The sequence below is a fragment of the Phyllobates terribilis genome, unplaced genomic scaffold, assembly GCF_046119375.1.
Source record: "Phyllobates terribilis strain yellow unplaced genomic scaffold, ASM4611937v1 Scaffold_8__6_contigs__length_399053987, whole genome shotgun sequence".
Taxonomy (NCBI): Eukaryota; Metazoa; Chordata; class Amphibia; order Anura; family Dendrobatidae; genus Phyllobates; species Phyllobates terribilis.
The window spans coordinates 248,711,329-248,728,232 of NW_027362768.1; the positions used below are offsets into that span (position 1 = coordinate 248,711,329).

The 16,904-nt window shown below is 40.3% G+C and overlaps 1 protein-coding gene across 1 annotated transcript in view; it reads right to left on the reverse strand.

Moving 5' to 3' along the window:
* Positions 1-16,904, reverse strand: part of RPSA (ribosomal protein SA) — a 41,538-nt gene that overhangs the window by 23,212 nt on the left and 1,422 nt on the right. The gene's annotated exons all lie outside the window — the stretch shown is intronic.

Here is a 16,904-nt window from a genome sequence, read left to right on the forward strand (position 1 = left end):
GAACCATTCAAGAAATATATGTTTGCTGAAGATATTTTAAGGAAGGTCACACCAGTAAACTGGTGGAAGTCACTTAAGCGCTTGGATTTAGAGACTGTTCAAGTACTGATTTCACTTTTAACAGCAGTAGCTTCTTCTGCAGGCGTTGAAAGAATATTCTCTTCCTTTGGACTCATTCATTCTAAATTGAGAAATCGGTTGGGACCCAATAAAGCAGGAAAGCTTGTTTTTCTTTTCCAGATTATGAATAGGAACAAAGAAGAAGATGATTATGAAGATGACGACGAGTGAGCTACAGAGGACAGCAGGGACAGTAGTATTTAAGTTTTTCATGTGTCGGCTGGGCTGACAGTCTAAGTTTCTTAAAATATATATATATTTTGTTTAGCCAAATTAGTTAACAAACATGGATGTTTGTTTAAGCAAATAGCTTATGCTGTAATGTTATTGTTTCAGTTGAATAAATCTATTTAAATTGTTATTAAGGTCAGGATTATTTTTCTCCTTCCTAAGTACAACAGAACAGTGGTGTCCAAATATGAATGATTAACCCATTAAACTGGGGAGAAAAAAGTAATATAAAAAGTGATTCTAAAAATCTTCATCTACTTGCATGTTAAAGTAAAGTAGCAAGAACTAGTTTAGGTAGAAACTTTGATTTAAATCACTGATTTAAATCAAGCCTTACTGACTAGTGATTTAAATCGTGATTTAAATCGTGATTTAAATCAGTTCGATTTAAATCAAATCCACCCTGGTCATGAGGTTATTCTTCTTCAGATACTCTAGTATAGCATCTCTTAGTAAACCCTCCAGGATTTTACCCACAGTAGAGGTTAAGCTTACTGGCCTATAATTTCCAAGTTCAGTTTTTGTCCCCTTTTTGAATTTTGGCACCACATTTGCTATACGCCAGTCCTGTGGTACAGACCCTGTTATTATGGAATCTTTAAAGATTAAAAATAATGGTCTATCTATGACGTTACTTAATTCCTGCAGTACTCGCGGGTGTATCCCATCCGGGCGCGGGGATTTGTCAACTTTAGTGATTTTTAGACGCCGCCGTACTTCCTGCTGGGTTAAGCAAGTGACATTTAATTGAGAATTTTTGTCATCACTAATCATGTTTTCTGTCATGCGATTTTCTGGTGTAAATACTGTTGAAATAAAAATCATTTAGCATCTTGGCTTTTTCCTCATCCACCATTTCACCCAGACTATTTTTAAGGGGGCCAACACTATCATTTTTTAGTTTCTTACTATTTATGTAGTTAAATATTTTGGGATTATTTTTACTTTCTCTGGCAATGATTCTCTCTGCCTCAATCTTTGCTGCCTTGATTTGGTTTTTACAGAATGTATTTACATTTTCTGTATTTATTTATTGCCTCATCACTACCTACTTACTTTAGTTCTCTAAATGCTTTCTTTTTGTCACTTATTGCGCCCCTAAGGTTATGTGCCCACGTTGCGGAAATGAAGCAGAAAATTTGCACTTCATTTCCGCATGTCCTTTCCCGGAAAAACGCATGCGGAATTTCGCAAGTGCTTATCGAGCGTTTTCGCCTTGCGTTTTTTATTGCATTGCAAAGGCAATTCTGCATGTGGAAACGCAAAATTAATTGACATGCTGCGGATTTTTGTGCGCATCAAAAACGCTGCAGAAAAATCTGCAGCATGGGCATAGAACTTGCGGATTCTCATAGGGGACCATGGGGTGCAGATTAACAAGCGTTTTACAAGAATTTCAGCTGCGGAAATTCCGCATCAAATACGCTTGTAAAACGCTACGTGGGCACATACCCTTACAGCTCTATTTAGTCATAGTGGTTTCCTCCTATTTCTAGCATGTTTATTCCCCTAGGGCAGTGATTTTCAACCAGTGTTCCGAGGCACACTAGTGTGCCGCGACACATGGTCGGGTGTGCCGCGGGGAAAGTTCCCCAAACTATGGTGCCCCCTGTGTTGTTTGCCGGCAATGCGCTCGATGCGCAGTCACGCCTTCTTACAATGTAGGAGACGTGTACAATAACACATGCGCAAGCTTTGAACCTCGCGCGACTTAATGACGTCACCGAGGCCAGCGCGTCATCCTGAGAGCGGAGAGACTCTCGCATTTGCCCGCCGCCAAGGTAATGCCCACCAATAATGCTGACTATATGAGCTTTTGCCTGAGTATATGAACTGTTGGCAGAATACTCAGCATATGAGCTGGTACTTTTAGTACTCCAGCAGTATACTGCATATAACAATGAGAAATGTAAAATGAGAAATACTATAGTCATGAGGCTGGAGTACTACAAGTACCATCTCATATGCTGAGTATATGAGCTGGCACTTGTACTCTGGCCTCATGGCCATAGTACTTCTCATTGTACCCCTTTATATTGCAGTATATGAGCCAAATCATAATCAGCACCATATACTGTGGCGCTGTACAGTGCACATCACCACAGTATATGATGCTGATAATCATGTGCTCATATACGTGGGACTGTATTTATGAGGTTACATGGGATTGAATATATGAGGGGGTTATCCTTTATTTCACTTTTTTTAAATAAATAATTTATTGAAAGGACCTCTGCCAGGCATATTTCACTCTTGAGGGCTAAAAAAGTAGCTCTTGTGGTGGTAAGAAGCTGATTTAAAACCCCCAAGAGTGAACTCCGTGAGAGTTGTATGTATGGAATAATAAATGATATTAGTACCGTTCTTCAGCAGTCATGTCCTGCTTGAATTGACTCTAGTGGCGTAGCAATTGGCAGCCGGCTCTATTCTACTTATAGAGAGCTGAGTGCTACGTCACTAGTGTCAATTCAAGCAGGAAATGCAGACCGTAGTAATATAAGTTATCACACACATACAGCTCTCGCGAAGTTCACTCTTGGGGGGTTTAAATCAGCTTCTTGTCACCACGAGAGCTGCTTTTTAAGCCCTCAGGAATGAAATATGCCTAGCAGAGGTCCTTTAAGTGTGGCAGATAATGTAATACTCTTCTATTTTAGTGTGTGGCTGCGCACACTATCTCAGCAGTGATGGAGAAGTATTTGAGAATGGAAAAGGCAAATGCCGAACAGGACCCTGGACACAATTCTAACCCAAATGAAGGCCCTAGTATGAGAGTTTGACAAAAGAAAAAAGACAAGACGGTGAGCTCAAGGCAATACAGTGAAAGCTATCTTTCATTTGGATTTACTTCCAGTGGGGATGCGACAGCACCAACACCACTGTGCTTGGTGTGTGGTGAGAAGCTTTCCAATAGCGCTATGGTGCCAAGCAAACTTAAACGCCATCTCCAAACGAAACACCTTTCCGTTCAAAATAAACCGATGGGAGTATTTTGTACGCTTACGTACAAACAATGAGAAAGGGGCAACTTTTTTGAGAAAAAGCACAAAGGTAAATGAGAGAGCCCTCAAAGCTAGCTACCTTGTTGCTGAACTCATAGCTAAATAAAAAAAGTCCCACACTGTGGCAGAAACATCAATACTACCAGCTTGTAAAGCTATTGTAAATGAGATGCTTGGCCCTGAAGCAGCTAAAGAGATAGCTAAAGTGCCTCTCTCTGATAACACAATTGCCAGACGGATTGATGACTTGTCTGCGGACATTGAAACAGTTGTTTTGGAAAAGGTGCGCATCAGTAAGAAATTTGCCTTGCAACTTGATGAGTCGACGGATATCAGTGGACATTGTCAGTTGTTGGCCAATGTGCGTTTTGTGGATGGTGAAGCCATTAGAGAAAACTTCCTATTTTGCAAGGCACTGACAGAAAAATCAACAGGAGAGGCAATATTCCAAGTCACATCGGAATATCTTGATAAAAGTGGACTTACATGGGAAAACTGCACAGGTGTCTGCACTGATGGAGCCGCAGCCATGGTAGGGCGCATCAAAGGCTTTGTAAGTAGGGTTAAAGAAAGAAACCCAGATGTTCTTGCTACCCACTGTTTCTTGCACCGTGAGGCCCTCGTTGCAAAGACCTTACCAGCAGATCTAGCTCCTGTGTTGGATGATGTTGTGCGCATAGTGAACTTTGTGAAGACGTGACCTTTGAGATGTCGCTTATTTGCGTCTTTTTGTACAGAAATGGGAGCGGAACATAAAATCTTATTGCTCCACATGGAGGTCAGGTGGCTGTCACGCAGCAAAGTGCTGGCCCATGTGTATGAGTTGCGAGAGGAACTTAAAATATTTCTTACAAACTAGAGGTCAGATTATTCAAAGCTGCTTGCAAGTGATGAGTGGTGTGCAAAGCTGGCATACCTGGCTGATATATTTCAATATCTGAATGAACTAAACACACGGATGCAAGGTCGAAATGAAAGTGCTTGTAAGCAGGTTGATAAAATGAACGGATTCCGTTTAAAAGTGCAGCTCTGGCAACAACATGTGCAGGGTGGCAACCTCCAGATGTTCCCACTCACCGAGAAACTGCATGATGACAATACTGCTGCAATGTGCGAAGCGATTGGCAGACATTTGAAAACTCTTTGAGGAGAAGTTATCGTTCTATTTCTCTTCAGCATTCACAGAATGCCTTGACTGGGTTAGGGACCCATACAGCTCATTATCCGTTGCTGGAAAGGACATGACTTTAAAGGAGCAAGAGGAACTCGTTGAACTGAAGCAAGATCGCGGTTTAAAGCTAATGTTTGCTGATCTTCCTTTGGACAGTTTTTGGTTATCTGTTGCCAAGGAGTTCCCCATTCTGGCCAACAAAGCTATTTTGACATTGCTCCCATTTTCAACCACATATCTATGTGAGCTGGGCTTCACAAGCTTGACTGCGATAAAAACTAAAAACAGGGAGAAACTGAGAACTGTTGAGGAAGAGCTTCGTGTGCGTCTTTCCACCATTCCTGCCAGGATATCTCTTGTGTTTATCGAAACAGGCCCAGGTTTCACACTGAGTGAGTAAAATAAATTTAGAATCTATATTATTAACTATATGTATATTACTGTTTTAGTGTCATTTTGTGCTATTTTGGTTGGTCGTGTGCCCCAGGATTTTCTAAGTATAAAAAGTGTGCCGCGGCTCAAAAAAGGTTGAAAATCACTGCCCTAGGGTATATATTGTGCACAGGTCCTATTCAGGATGCTAATAAATGTCTCCCATTTGCTTTGTGAAGTTATGCCTCATGCCAAGTTTTATACACAAAAACTTATTATTTTGTGATCACCATTACCCAAGTGACCCCCAACTCATTTGATATGCGGTCTGGCCTGTTGGTTAATATTAGTTCTAGCAGTGCCCCCCCTTCTTGGAGGCCACACACAATACTGAGACTCATTTTGACTTGTTTTAAGGACATTACATCAAAGTTGGATCAGCCTGTAGTGTGTTTTTCCACTATAATTTTGGGGGTGACTCCAAATCCAGGCCTCCATTGGTTAATAAATTTGATTTCCATTGATTATTTTTGCGTGATTTTGTTGTCAGCACATTCAACTTTGTACAGAACAAAGTATTCAATGAGAATATTTCATTCATTCAGATCTAGGATGTGTTATTTGTGTGTTCCCTTTATTCTTTTGAGCAGTGTACATTGACTTTTCTAACCCCGCTCCCAATTTCTTTATTTGTGCCCAGGTCACTATCTGCACTATCTTCCCCACCTAAAAAATGAATACCCCCCCCCCCCCCCAATCCCTAGTTTAACCACTCCTCCAACCTTCTAGTCATTTTCTCCCCCAGCACATACATACATACTGTGGGGGAGCGGCAGCGGAGCGGGGCACGGCAGGCAGCAGCCTACACTGTCGCCGCTGCAAAAGAAAATGAATATTCACTGCTCCTTAATAGCAGTACAGTGTGTATCCGCAGCATGGCTCCTGCTGCTGCCAGGCAATCGCATGTGCCCGCTATTAAAGGGCATGAATATTCACCCCCTCTCCACGCCCATGGTGTGACTTTAGGGTATTTTCTGTAATAAAGGCCCCATAAAGTCACTTCAAACATGAAGTGGTCCCTAAAAAATGGTTTTGTAAATTTTTCTGGAAAAATTAGAAATCTAGTAATTTTTTACCCTTAGAACTTCCTAACAAAAGACTTCTTTAAAAAAATGTGCTGATGTAAAATAAACATGTGGGAAATTATATTTATTAACCATTGTGTGACATCTCCGATTTAAGGGCATAAAAAAGCAAAGTTTAAAAATGGCAAAACTTTCAAATTTTTCGCCAAATTTTTATTTTTGCCACAAATAAGTGCAAGTGAGATCGAAGAAATTTTACCACCATCATGAAGTACAATATGTCACAAAAAAACATCTGAGAATCAGCGGGATCCATTGAATCGTTCCTGGGTAATTACCTCAAAGTGACACTGGTCAGAATTGTAAAATTTGGCTTGGTCATTAACTGATTCCCGACCACCCACTGTATATAAAAGTCGGCGTTGCCTGGGCTCTGTGCAGCGCCGACATTTATAAACTGTCGGTGGTCCTGCAGCGCTCAGGACCCCCAGGGTCCTGCAGGCGCTGCGGTTGAGATCAGTAGCAGTGACAGGGGACATCATCAGGATGTTGGTGAGAGGAGAGGGGGTCGTTCACTTACCTCTCCGACGGCCCCCTGTCTGAGAGGACCTGCCGTTATGGCAGCCGGAGGTCACATGACCGCCTCCGGGTCTGCCATGTACGGTGTCCTGCTAGGCTCAGCCTGCAGCTGAAGTCTAGCAGGAGACACTGACAGTGTGAAGCTGTCAGCAAAGCTCCCATGCAATGCAATGCAATACAATACATGTCTATTGCATTGCATGAGAACAGTGATTAGAAAAATAAAAATTAATGCCCCATACAGGAACTAAGCAAAAATGTAAAAAAAAGTCTAAAAAATGTTTTCAAACTGTAAAAAAATATAAATAAAATATTAAACCAATAAATCCGTATATTTATTCAAAAACAAAAAAGTACACATATTTGGTATCGCCACGTCCGAAACCCGATCTATAAAACTGTCACACTAATTAACTCCTTCTGTGCACACCATAATAAAAATAAATAAAAAACGGAGCAAAAAACTATGCTTTTTCATCATATCGCCAAACAAAAGGTGGAATAAAATGCGATCAAAAAGCAAAATGGAAATAAAAATTGTACCGCTGAAAACATCATCTTGTTCCGCAAAAAAAAAGCCACCATACAGCTCCATCAGCCGAAAAATAAAGTTATAGCTCTCAGAATAAAGCGATACAAAAAAAAAATTCTATAAAATTGATAGTGTAAAAGCGCCAAAACATAAAAAAAAAAAAAATATACAGCAAGTGTAGTATCGCTGTAAACGTACTGACCCAAAGAATAATGCTGCCTTATCACTTTTACCACACGCAGAACAGCATAAAAAAAAACTCAAAAAACAATTCCTGAATTGTACGTTTTTGTTAATTTTACCTCCCAAAAAACGGAATAGAAAGCAATCAAAAAATGTCACGTACCCAAAAATGGTACCAATAAAAATGTCAACTCATCCCGCAAAAAACAAGCCGTCACATGACTGTCGGCCAAAATATGGAAAAATTATAGCTCTCAAAATATGGCAATGCAAAAACTAGATTTTGCAAAAAAAAAAGTCTTTTAGTGTGTGACAGCTGTCAACCATAAAAACCCAATATAAATCTGATATTGCTGTAATCGCACCGACCCGAAGAATAAAGTAATCTCATCACTTATACCGCACGAGGAACGGCGTAAGAAAAATAAATAAAACCAGTTCACCTGCTACTGATTTGTTTATTATGTCTCCTAGAGATCGCAGTAAGGCTCTGCTCACATTTATCCACGGTGTCAGTTTTTTTAGGCGTGCATAAAAGTGCAGTAGGCCACAGTTTTGTGCACTTCTGAAAAAAAGGACACCGCTAAACAGAGGCCAGACGGAGTCCAGAGTAACACTGCTGCCTCATTACAGTGAATGAATCCCGCAGGGGTTTCATCTGAATTACATCACTTGGAAATTTAGATAGAAACCCCGATGTAAGTGCTCAGCATAGAGCCCCGGATAAACAATATGAAAAATGTTCCCAGTAAAAGCTAGTCCCCACTCAGGTCCGTTATCTGTTAAAAATATAAGGGACTTCCAAGTTACTGGTAGCAGAAAGGCTCTGGAAAAGCGAAATGGCCCTTGCCCCCCAAAAGAAATTCAGAAAATTGTGTGCTCCCAAATCCAAAAGCCTATTCTACAATAATTTGTACTCCCAATTGTCAAATAGCGCTCCGTCCCTCCCAGATCTCACCGTATGGCTAAGCGGTACGATACAGCCACATATGGGGTATTGCCACGTTTAGAAGAAGTTGTGCGACACATTTCGGCACCATTTTTACCCATTGCCCTGTGTGAAAATGTAAAATCTGAGGGTAAAACATTTTTTTGTGGTAAAAATATAATTATGTTTTCTTCACTGCCCAATGGTATAAATTTAAAAATTAAAAAATACTCACTACTTCCCTAGATGAATTCCTTGAGAGGTGTAGTTTACAAAATGGGGTCACTTGTGGGGGTTTCTGCTGTTTCGGCATGTCAGCGACTCTTCAAATGTGACATGGTGTCTGCAACCTATCGCAGCCAACATATCGCTCCTTTCTCTTCCGAACCCTGCCGTACACCAAAGCAGTGGTTTTAACCCACATATGGGGTATCGGCGTACTCAGGAGCAATTGCACAACAAATTTCATGGTGCAATTTCTCCTGTTATCCTTATGATAATGCAAAATTAGGGGATGAAAAACATTTTTTTCTGGGAAAAATGTGAAAATTTTATTTTTACGGCTCAATATTATAAACTTCTGTGAAGCACCAGGGGGTGCAAGGTGCTCACCACACATATAGATAAGTTCCCTAAGGGGTCTAGTTTCCAAAATGGTGTCACTTGTGGGGGATTTCCACTGTTTAGGCACATCAGGGGCTCCCCAAATGCAACATGGTGTCCGCTAATTATTCAAGCAAATTTTACATTCAAAACGTCTAGTGGCGCGCCTTCTCATCCGAACCCTTCAGTGCGCCCAAACAGTGGTTTTCCCTCACATATGGGGTATCAGCGTTCTCAAGAGAAATTGCACTACATATTGTGTAGTCCATTTTTTCCTGTTACCTTTGTGAAAATAAAAAAATTGGGTCTAAAGTAACATTTTTGTGAAAAAAAGTTAAATGTTTATGGTTTTCTTCCACATTCCAAAAATTCCTGTGAAGCACCTGAAGGGTTAATAAACTTCTTGAATGTGGATTTGAGCACCTTGAGGGGTGCAGTTTTTAAAATGGTGTCAAATTGGGTATTTTCTGTCATAAAGGCCCCTAAAAGTCACTTCAAATAAGATGTGGTCCCTAAAAAAATGTTTTTGTAAATTTTGTTGGAAAAATGAGAAATCGCTGGTCAACTTTTAACCCTTATAACTTCCTAACAAAAAAAAAAAAATGTTGGTTCCAAAATTGTGCTGATGTAAAGTAGACATGTGGGAAATGTTCGTTATTAACTATTTTGTGTGACATATCTCTCTGATTTAAGGGCATAAATTTCCGATTTTTTCACAAATAAACGCAAGTGATATCGAATAAATTTTACCACCATCATGAAGTACAATATGTCACAAAAAAACAAACTTAGAATCAGGAGAATCAGTTGAAGCGTTCCAGAGTAATTACTTCATAAAGTGACAGTGGTCAGAATTGAAAAAATTGGCCTGGTCACGAAGGCGAAAAACAGCTCTGGCATGAAGTGGTAAAGACATAATTGGCTCCGTCCTTAAGGGGTTAAACATGCCCCATTTGTTTGGAATTCCAGTTATGATGTGGTCCCAGTCTACACGATTAAGCTCTTCCCTTAATTTATTGAAATCAGCTTTCCTAAAGTTCCAGGTTTTTGCATTTCCATTTTGAAGTGTTTTATTGAATATTAAATTGAAACTTACTATATTATGGTCACGGTTTCCCAAATGCTCCCAGACCTGTAGATCTTAAATGGTATCTGGTCTATTTGACAGAACTAGATCCAGCAGATTACCTCCCCTGGTTGGTTCATCTACCAACTGAGAGGTAATTGTCCTGAACTGTGGATAAGAACTTTCAGCTTTTAGCACAACGGGAAAATTCTATGTCCTATTGAATATCTGGATAGTTCAAAGCCCCCATAAGGACTATTTGCTGCATTTTTAATTTGTTGCAGCATTTCATCCTCTTCCTGTTCAGCTACAGGTGCTTCTCACAAAATTAGATCAAAAAAGTTAAATTTCAGGTCTTCAATACAAAAAGTGAAACTCATTATATAGATTCATTACAAAAACAGTGATCTATTTCAAGTGTTTATTTCTGTTCATGTTGATTATTATGGCTTACAGCCAATGAAAACACAACAGTCATTATCTCAATAAATTATAATTAAAAAACACAGGCTTCTTTAGTGTTTAAAAAGGTCCCTTAGTCTGTTTCAGTAGGCTCCACAATCATGAGGAAGACTGCTGACTTGACAGATGTCCAGAAGGCAGTCATTGACACTCCACAAGGAGGTTAAGCCACAAAAGGTCATTGCTAAAGAAGCTGGCTGTCCACAGGGTGCTGTATCCAAGCATATTAATGGAAAGTTGAGTGGAAGGAAAAAGTGTGGTAGAAAAAGGTGCACAAGCAATAACTGCAGCCTTGAAAGGATTGTTAAGAAAAGGCTTTTCAAAAATTTGGGGGATACTGAAAAGGTATGGACTGCTGGTGGAGTCAGCTTCAAGAGCCACCACACACAGACGTATCCAGGACATGGGGTACAAGTGTCGCATTCCTTGTGTCAAGCCACTCATGACCAATAGACGACATCAGAAGCGTCTTACCTTGGCCAAGGAGAAAAACACCTGGACTGTTGCTCAGTGATCCAAGGTGTTTTCAGATGAAAGTAAATTTTGCATTTTATTTGTAAATCAAGGTCCCAGAGTCTGTAGGAAGAGTGGAGAGGCCACAATCCAAGCTGCTTGAGGTCTAGTGTGAAGTTTCCACAATCAGTGATGGTTTGGGGAGCCATGTCATCTGCTGGTGTGTTTTATCAAGACCAGAGTCAGCGCAGCCGTCTACCAGGAAATTTTAGAGCACTTCATGCTTCCCTCTGCCAACAAGCTTTTTGGAGATGGAGTTATAAAGTATTCAAATTTACTGAGATAACTTGTGTTTTCATTGGCTGTAAGCCATAATCATCATCAACAGAAATAAACACTTGAAATAGATCACTGTTTGTAATGACTATACAATATATGTATTTCACTTTTTGTATTGAAGAACTGAAATAAATTAACTTTGATTATATTCTAATTTTGTGAGAAGCACCTGTATGTTAGGAGGGTTGTAACAAACTCCAATTAGCAGCTTTCCATTATTGCCATCCCCATGTACATTTACCTACAAGGACTCTACATTGTCGCAGCTTCCCCCAATGTAGTCATTGAGCACAGGTTTTATCGACTTTTTTGTCTTCATTTGGCATAGTGTAGAAGTCATGGGGGGGTGGGGGATGTGCTCTAGAAGAAATCAGCTATAAATGACTTATTTTCTGCAGAGACAAGTCCCAGCAGGAAGAAGTGATGGCAGTCTGTGCCAGATGAAGATAAGTGAAGATGAAGGACTTCACCTACAGACGTCACTGGTCAGTCCCCATCACATGTACACACACACTTTACACTATATACAGAGCTCCTGTGTATGTTACTGGTGGTAGTAACAGTATTAGTATTGTGGTTTTTATTCATGATCAGTAGTGGTCACTATGTGGTGACAATATATGGTCTGGTTACGGTGTGGCAGTATTTCTTCCTTGTATGAAATATCATTTGGTCACTATGTGGTAAAATATAAAGTCCAATTATAGTGTAGCGATATTATTAAAACTTCTTTTAACTGAAGAAGCCCTTTAATGCAAACTACCGTAATTGTACATCCCAGTTATGGTGTGCGCAGAGCAGAAGCCACCTGTGTTTTCCAATCGATGCTCCACTGTAACTGGGATAAAGGCTAACATATTTGCACATAGCTGTAGAGTGGACCCCTAAGGTTAATTCCTCTTGTGGGCCCCAGACACCCTACTCCAACCCTGAGTAATATATAATCAGTGTTCGGAAAGACATCCTACTGCGAGTTCTTTATAAAACTTATCGCAAAGAATAGCTTGTGCTCCAGAACGAGACAAATCTGGAAAAGTTTCAAGTAGCAACATCACACGGCTCACCAAAAAGAAGCAGTTCCAGCCATCACATTAGGGATGAGAAATGTTTGACCAAGTATAGCTGAATAAGTTTGAACCTGATAATTTTGTATGGCCCCCAACTGATGGTATAAATATCCAAATGGCCCCAGGAAGAAGGGAAACAAAAAAAAAAAGATTACCCACCCCTGTTCTACAACATGCTATTTATGTACACCTTACTTTTACTTACACAAGCCAATTTTCACTTGTTAACATGGGTCAGAAAATGAAATCGCACTTTGAACAACCATTTTATAGAATACAGCTTTACTAGAAACCAACAAGGCATGGAGCCCACACTCACACGGCAGGGAGAACCAGAAATCACAGCCCACCTCTCCAGCCCTCATGCACACCAGGCAGGGGGAACCAGAAACCAAGGCATTGAATACACACACACCTCTGCAGCACACTCGCGTACACTAGGCAAGGGGAGGCCGCCTCTACAGCCCTGACGCACACCTGGAAGGAGGAACCAAAAACCAACAAGGCATGACTGAAGTTGATTTCTTAGTTGGCAATTTATTTTTTCTGTTTTTCACAGGTTTAATAATAAAAAAAAACTTACACTTTAAAATGCAGTGAGGTTCTCGGACATGAATATGCTTAAAAGCAGCTACAAGTCATAAAACTGACACAAAAAAGGGCATCAAAGTGGGCACTGAAGAGTTATTGAAATGGTTCAATTACTTTGGCCTACTGATCTTTCACTGAAGACACACAGATCAGGGTACCCGACATCACATTCAGGTCCCTCTAGCCTGGCCCAAACAAGTTATGGGCATCAGAATGGTCAAAGCAAGCAGACAGATTTTGATTATTTGAAAAAGTAACTGGTGTTTTAACCCCATTACCCCCCAGGGTGGTTTGCACGTTAATGACCAGGCCAGTTTTTACAATTCTGACCACTGTCACTTTATGAGGTAATAACTCTGAAACGCTTCAACGGATCCCACTGATTCTGAGAATGTTTTTTCGTGACATTCTACTTAATGATTGTGGTAAAATTTCTTCGATATCACTTGCGTTTGTGAAAAAATTGGAAATTTGGCGAAAATTTTGAAAATTTCACAATTTTCAAAATTTTTATTTTTATTCCGTTAAAATCAGAGAGATACATCACAAAATAGTTAATAAATAGCATTTCCCACCTGTCTACTTTACATCAGCACAATTTTGGAACCAATTTCTTTTTTTTTTTATTAGTGCGCTATAAGGGTTAAAAGTTGATCAGCGATTTCTCATTTTTCCAACAAAATTTACAAAACCATTTTTTTAGGGACCACAAAACATTTGAAGTCACTTTGAGGGGCCTTTATGACAAAAAAATACCCAAAAGTGACACCATTCTAAAAACTGCACCCCTCAAGGTGCTCAAAACCACATTCAAGAAGTTTATTAACCCTTCATGTGCTTCACAGGAATTTTTGGAATGGGGAAGAAAAAAAATGAACATTTAACTTTTTTCACAAAAGTGTTACTTTAGACCCTAATTTTTTTATTTTTGCAGGGGTAACAGGAAAAAATGGACCCCAAAATTTGTTATGCAATTTCTTCTGAGCACGCAGATACCCCATACATGGGGAAAAAACACTGTTTGGGGGCACAGCAGAGCTCAGAAGGGAAGGAGCACCATTTGACTTTTTGGATGTAAAATTTGCTTGAATAATTAACGGATGTGCCCTTAATGTGCCTAAACAGTGGAAAACCCCCACAAATGACACCATTTTGGAAACTAGACCCCTGAGGGAACTTATCTAGATGTGTGGTGAGCACAAAACCCCCAGGTGCATCACAGAAGTTTAGAACATGAAGCCGTGAAAATAATTTTTCACAAAAATGATCTTTTTGCCCCAAATTTTTTAGTTTCACAAGGGTAAGAGGCGTAAACGGAACCTAAAAAACTGTTGAGCAATTTCTCCTGAGTACGCCAATACCCCATATGTGGGGAAAATACACTGGGCGCACGTCAAGGTTCAGAAGGGAAGGAGCACTGTGTGACTTTTTAAACGCAAAATCTGGTATGCACTAAGTATCGCGGGTGCTCGAGTGACATGCTCAAATTCCTGCCCCGCATGTTTCACGGTTGTTAGACACCCAAAAAAAACATGCAGGGATCGCTCGTGTATGGCAGGCGATCCTAGCAACGGTATTTTTTTTTTTGCCGCGAAGCATATGGGGCAGAGAGTCGAGCATGTCACTCGAGCACCCGATGCAAACTCAAGTAGCAAGCACTTGCGCTCAACACTGGTCGCCATTATTGTCATCATTTTTTTTTCTTTACTTTTGCAAAAAATCCCAATCCCAACCCTAGCCCCAGAGTTTATTTTTTTACACCGTTCCTCATGTGGTATGTGATTAGACGACTATTCTTCGGGTCGGTGCGATTATAGCGATATCAGAATCATATCTTTTTTTATGACTGACAGCTGTCACACACTAAAAGACACTTTTTGCAAAGACTAGTTTTTGCATCATCATATTTTGAGAGCTATAATTTTTCCATATTTTGGCCAACAGAATCATGTGACTGCTTGTTTTTTGCGGGACAAGTTGACGTTTATACTGGTACCATTTTTGCGCACGTGACATTTTTAGATCGCTTTCTATTCTGATTTTTTGGAGGCAGAATAAACAAAAAACAACAATTCAGGAATTATTATTTTTTTTTATATGCCATTCCGCGTGTGGTAAAATTGACAATGCAGAGTTATTCTCAGGGTCAGTACGTTTACAGCGGTACCACATTTATAGTTTTTTGAGGTTTTGTCGCTTTTACACAATAAAAATGATTTTCTAGAAAAATTATTTTTTTGTATCGCTTTATTCTGAGAGCTAGAACTTTATTTTTCGGATGATGAAGCTGTGTGGCTGCTTGTTTTTTGCGGGACAAGATAACGTTTTCAGCGGTACCATTTTTATTTACATTAGTCTTTTTGATCGCGTGTTATTCCATTTTTTGTTTGGCGGTATGATAAAGCATTGTTTTTTGCTTCGTTTTTTATTTATTTTTTTTTTTACAGTGTTCACTAAAGAGGTTAACTAATGGGACAGTTTTATAGGTCAGGTCGTTCCGGACGTGGCGATACCAAATGTGTACTTTTATTGGTTTATTTTTTTTTTTTTTCCATAATAAATATGGGTTCAATATATTTTTATTTTTTGGGGATTATTTTTTTTCATTTTTACAATTTTTTTTTTTTCCCACTTTTCTTCTTTTACACATTGTCCCACTATGGGACTTTCATTTTTTGCAGCCTGATCAGCTGCATGGCATAGAAAGCAGCAGCTCCCTATGCCATGCAGCCTGTCAGCGCTGCACATAGATGACACTACTTTGGTCGCGCACTGCGCATGACCAAAGTAACATCCTGCCTCCTGGTGACCCGGATGTTGTCATGACGACAATGGCTCGTCACGGCAACATCTGGAAGCTGCCGCAGACATCGCCGTTCGCCCGCAGGAGGCAAGTATAACGATCACCTCCCGACTTTGATCGCAGCATTGCGTGAGTTAATGTGCCGGGAGCGGTGCGGGACCGCTCCCTGCACATTGTCACAGCTGACACCCGGCGGCGATCGCCCCACACAGATTGTGTGCGGGCGCGATCGCATTATGTGTAATAATACGTAGCTGGTCCATAAGTCCCAGTGCACAGCTACGTACTATTACTGACAAGGTCGGAAAGGGGTTAATTGACTTAAAGCCACTGATCTCACACAATGGCTCAAGTGTTCTGGTCTTCACAACAGGCAAAGTGGGCAAATATTCAAATCTGTGAAAATTGGCTACGTAACTGGTGTTTTTCAGAGGTTAAATGACATTGGGCCACTGATCTCATGCCACCATTACATACATATTGATGGACCGCATCAAATTCAGGTCACTATCCTGGCCCAAAGAAGTTCTGGGCATCAGAACGGGCAGTAAAGTAGGCAAATAGCTAATTTTCATAGATTTGAATAAGTAACTGGTGTTTGTCAGCTGTTAAATCGCGTTGGGCCACTGATATCACATAATCACTACATACATAGTGATGACCCACAGCAAATAAATTCAGGTCACTCCAGCCTGAAAGGGTGGCATGAGATCAGTGGCCCATCATCATTTAACCCTTGAAAAATACCAGTTAGTTACTTATTCAAAAATGTAAAAAAAAGTGTCTATTTCCCCACTTTGATGCCGCTCTGATGCCCAGAACTCATTTTGACCATCACTATGTATGTAATGATGGCGTGAAATCAGTGGCCCAACGTCATTTAACCCTTGAAATACGCCAGTTATTCAAATCTGTGAAAATTGGCTATTTGCCCACTTTGATACCCAAATACATTTGGGTCAGGATGGAGGCACCTGAATTTGATGCGGGCCATCACCATGTACGTCATGATTGCATGAGCTCAGTGGCCCAACGTCATTTAACCCCTATAAAAAAAAACTAGTTACTTATTCAAATCAAAATAGACTGCCTACACACTTTGATGCCCACAACTCGTACGGGCCAAGCTAGAGGGACCTGAATGATGTGGGCACCCAGATTTGTGTGTCTTCAGTGTGAGGTCAGTGGCCCAAAGTAATTTAACTCTTTCAATAATGTCCTTCAGTGCCCACTTGGATGCCCATTTTTGGGCCAGTTCTATAACTTTTGTAGCAGCTTTTAATGGTATTCACGTCAGGGAACATCACTGCATTTTAG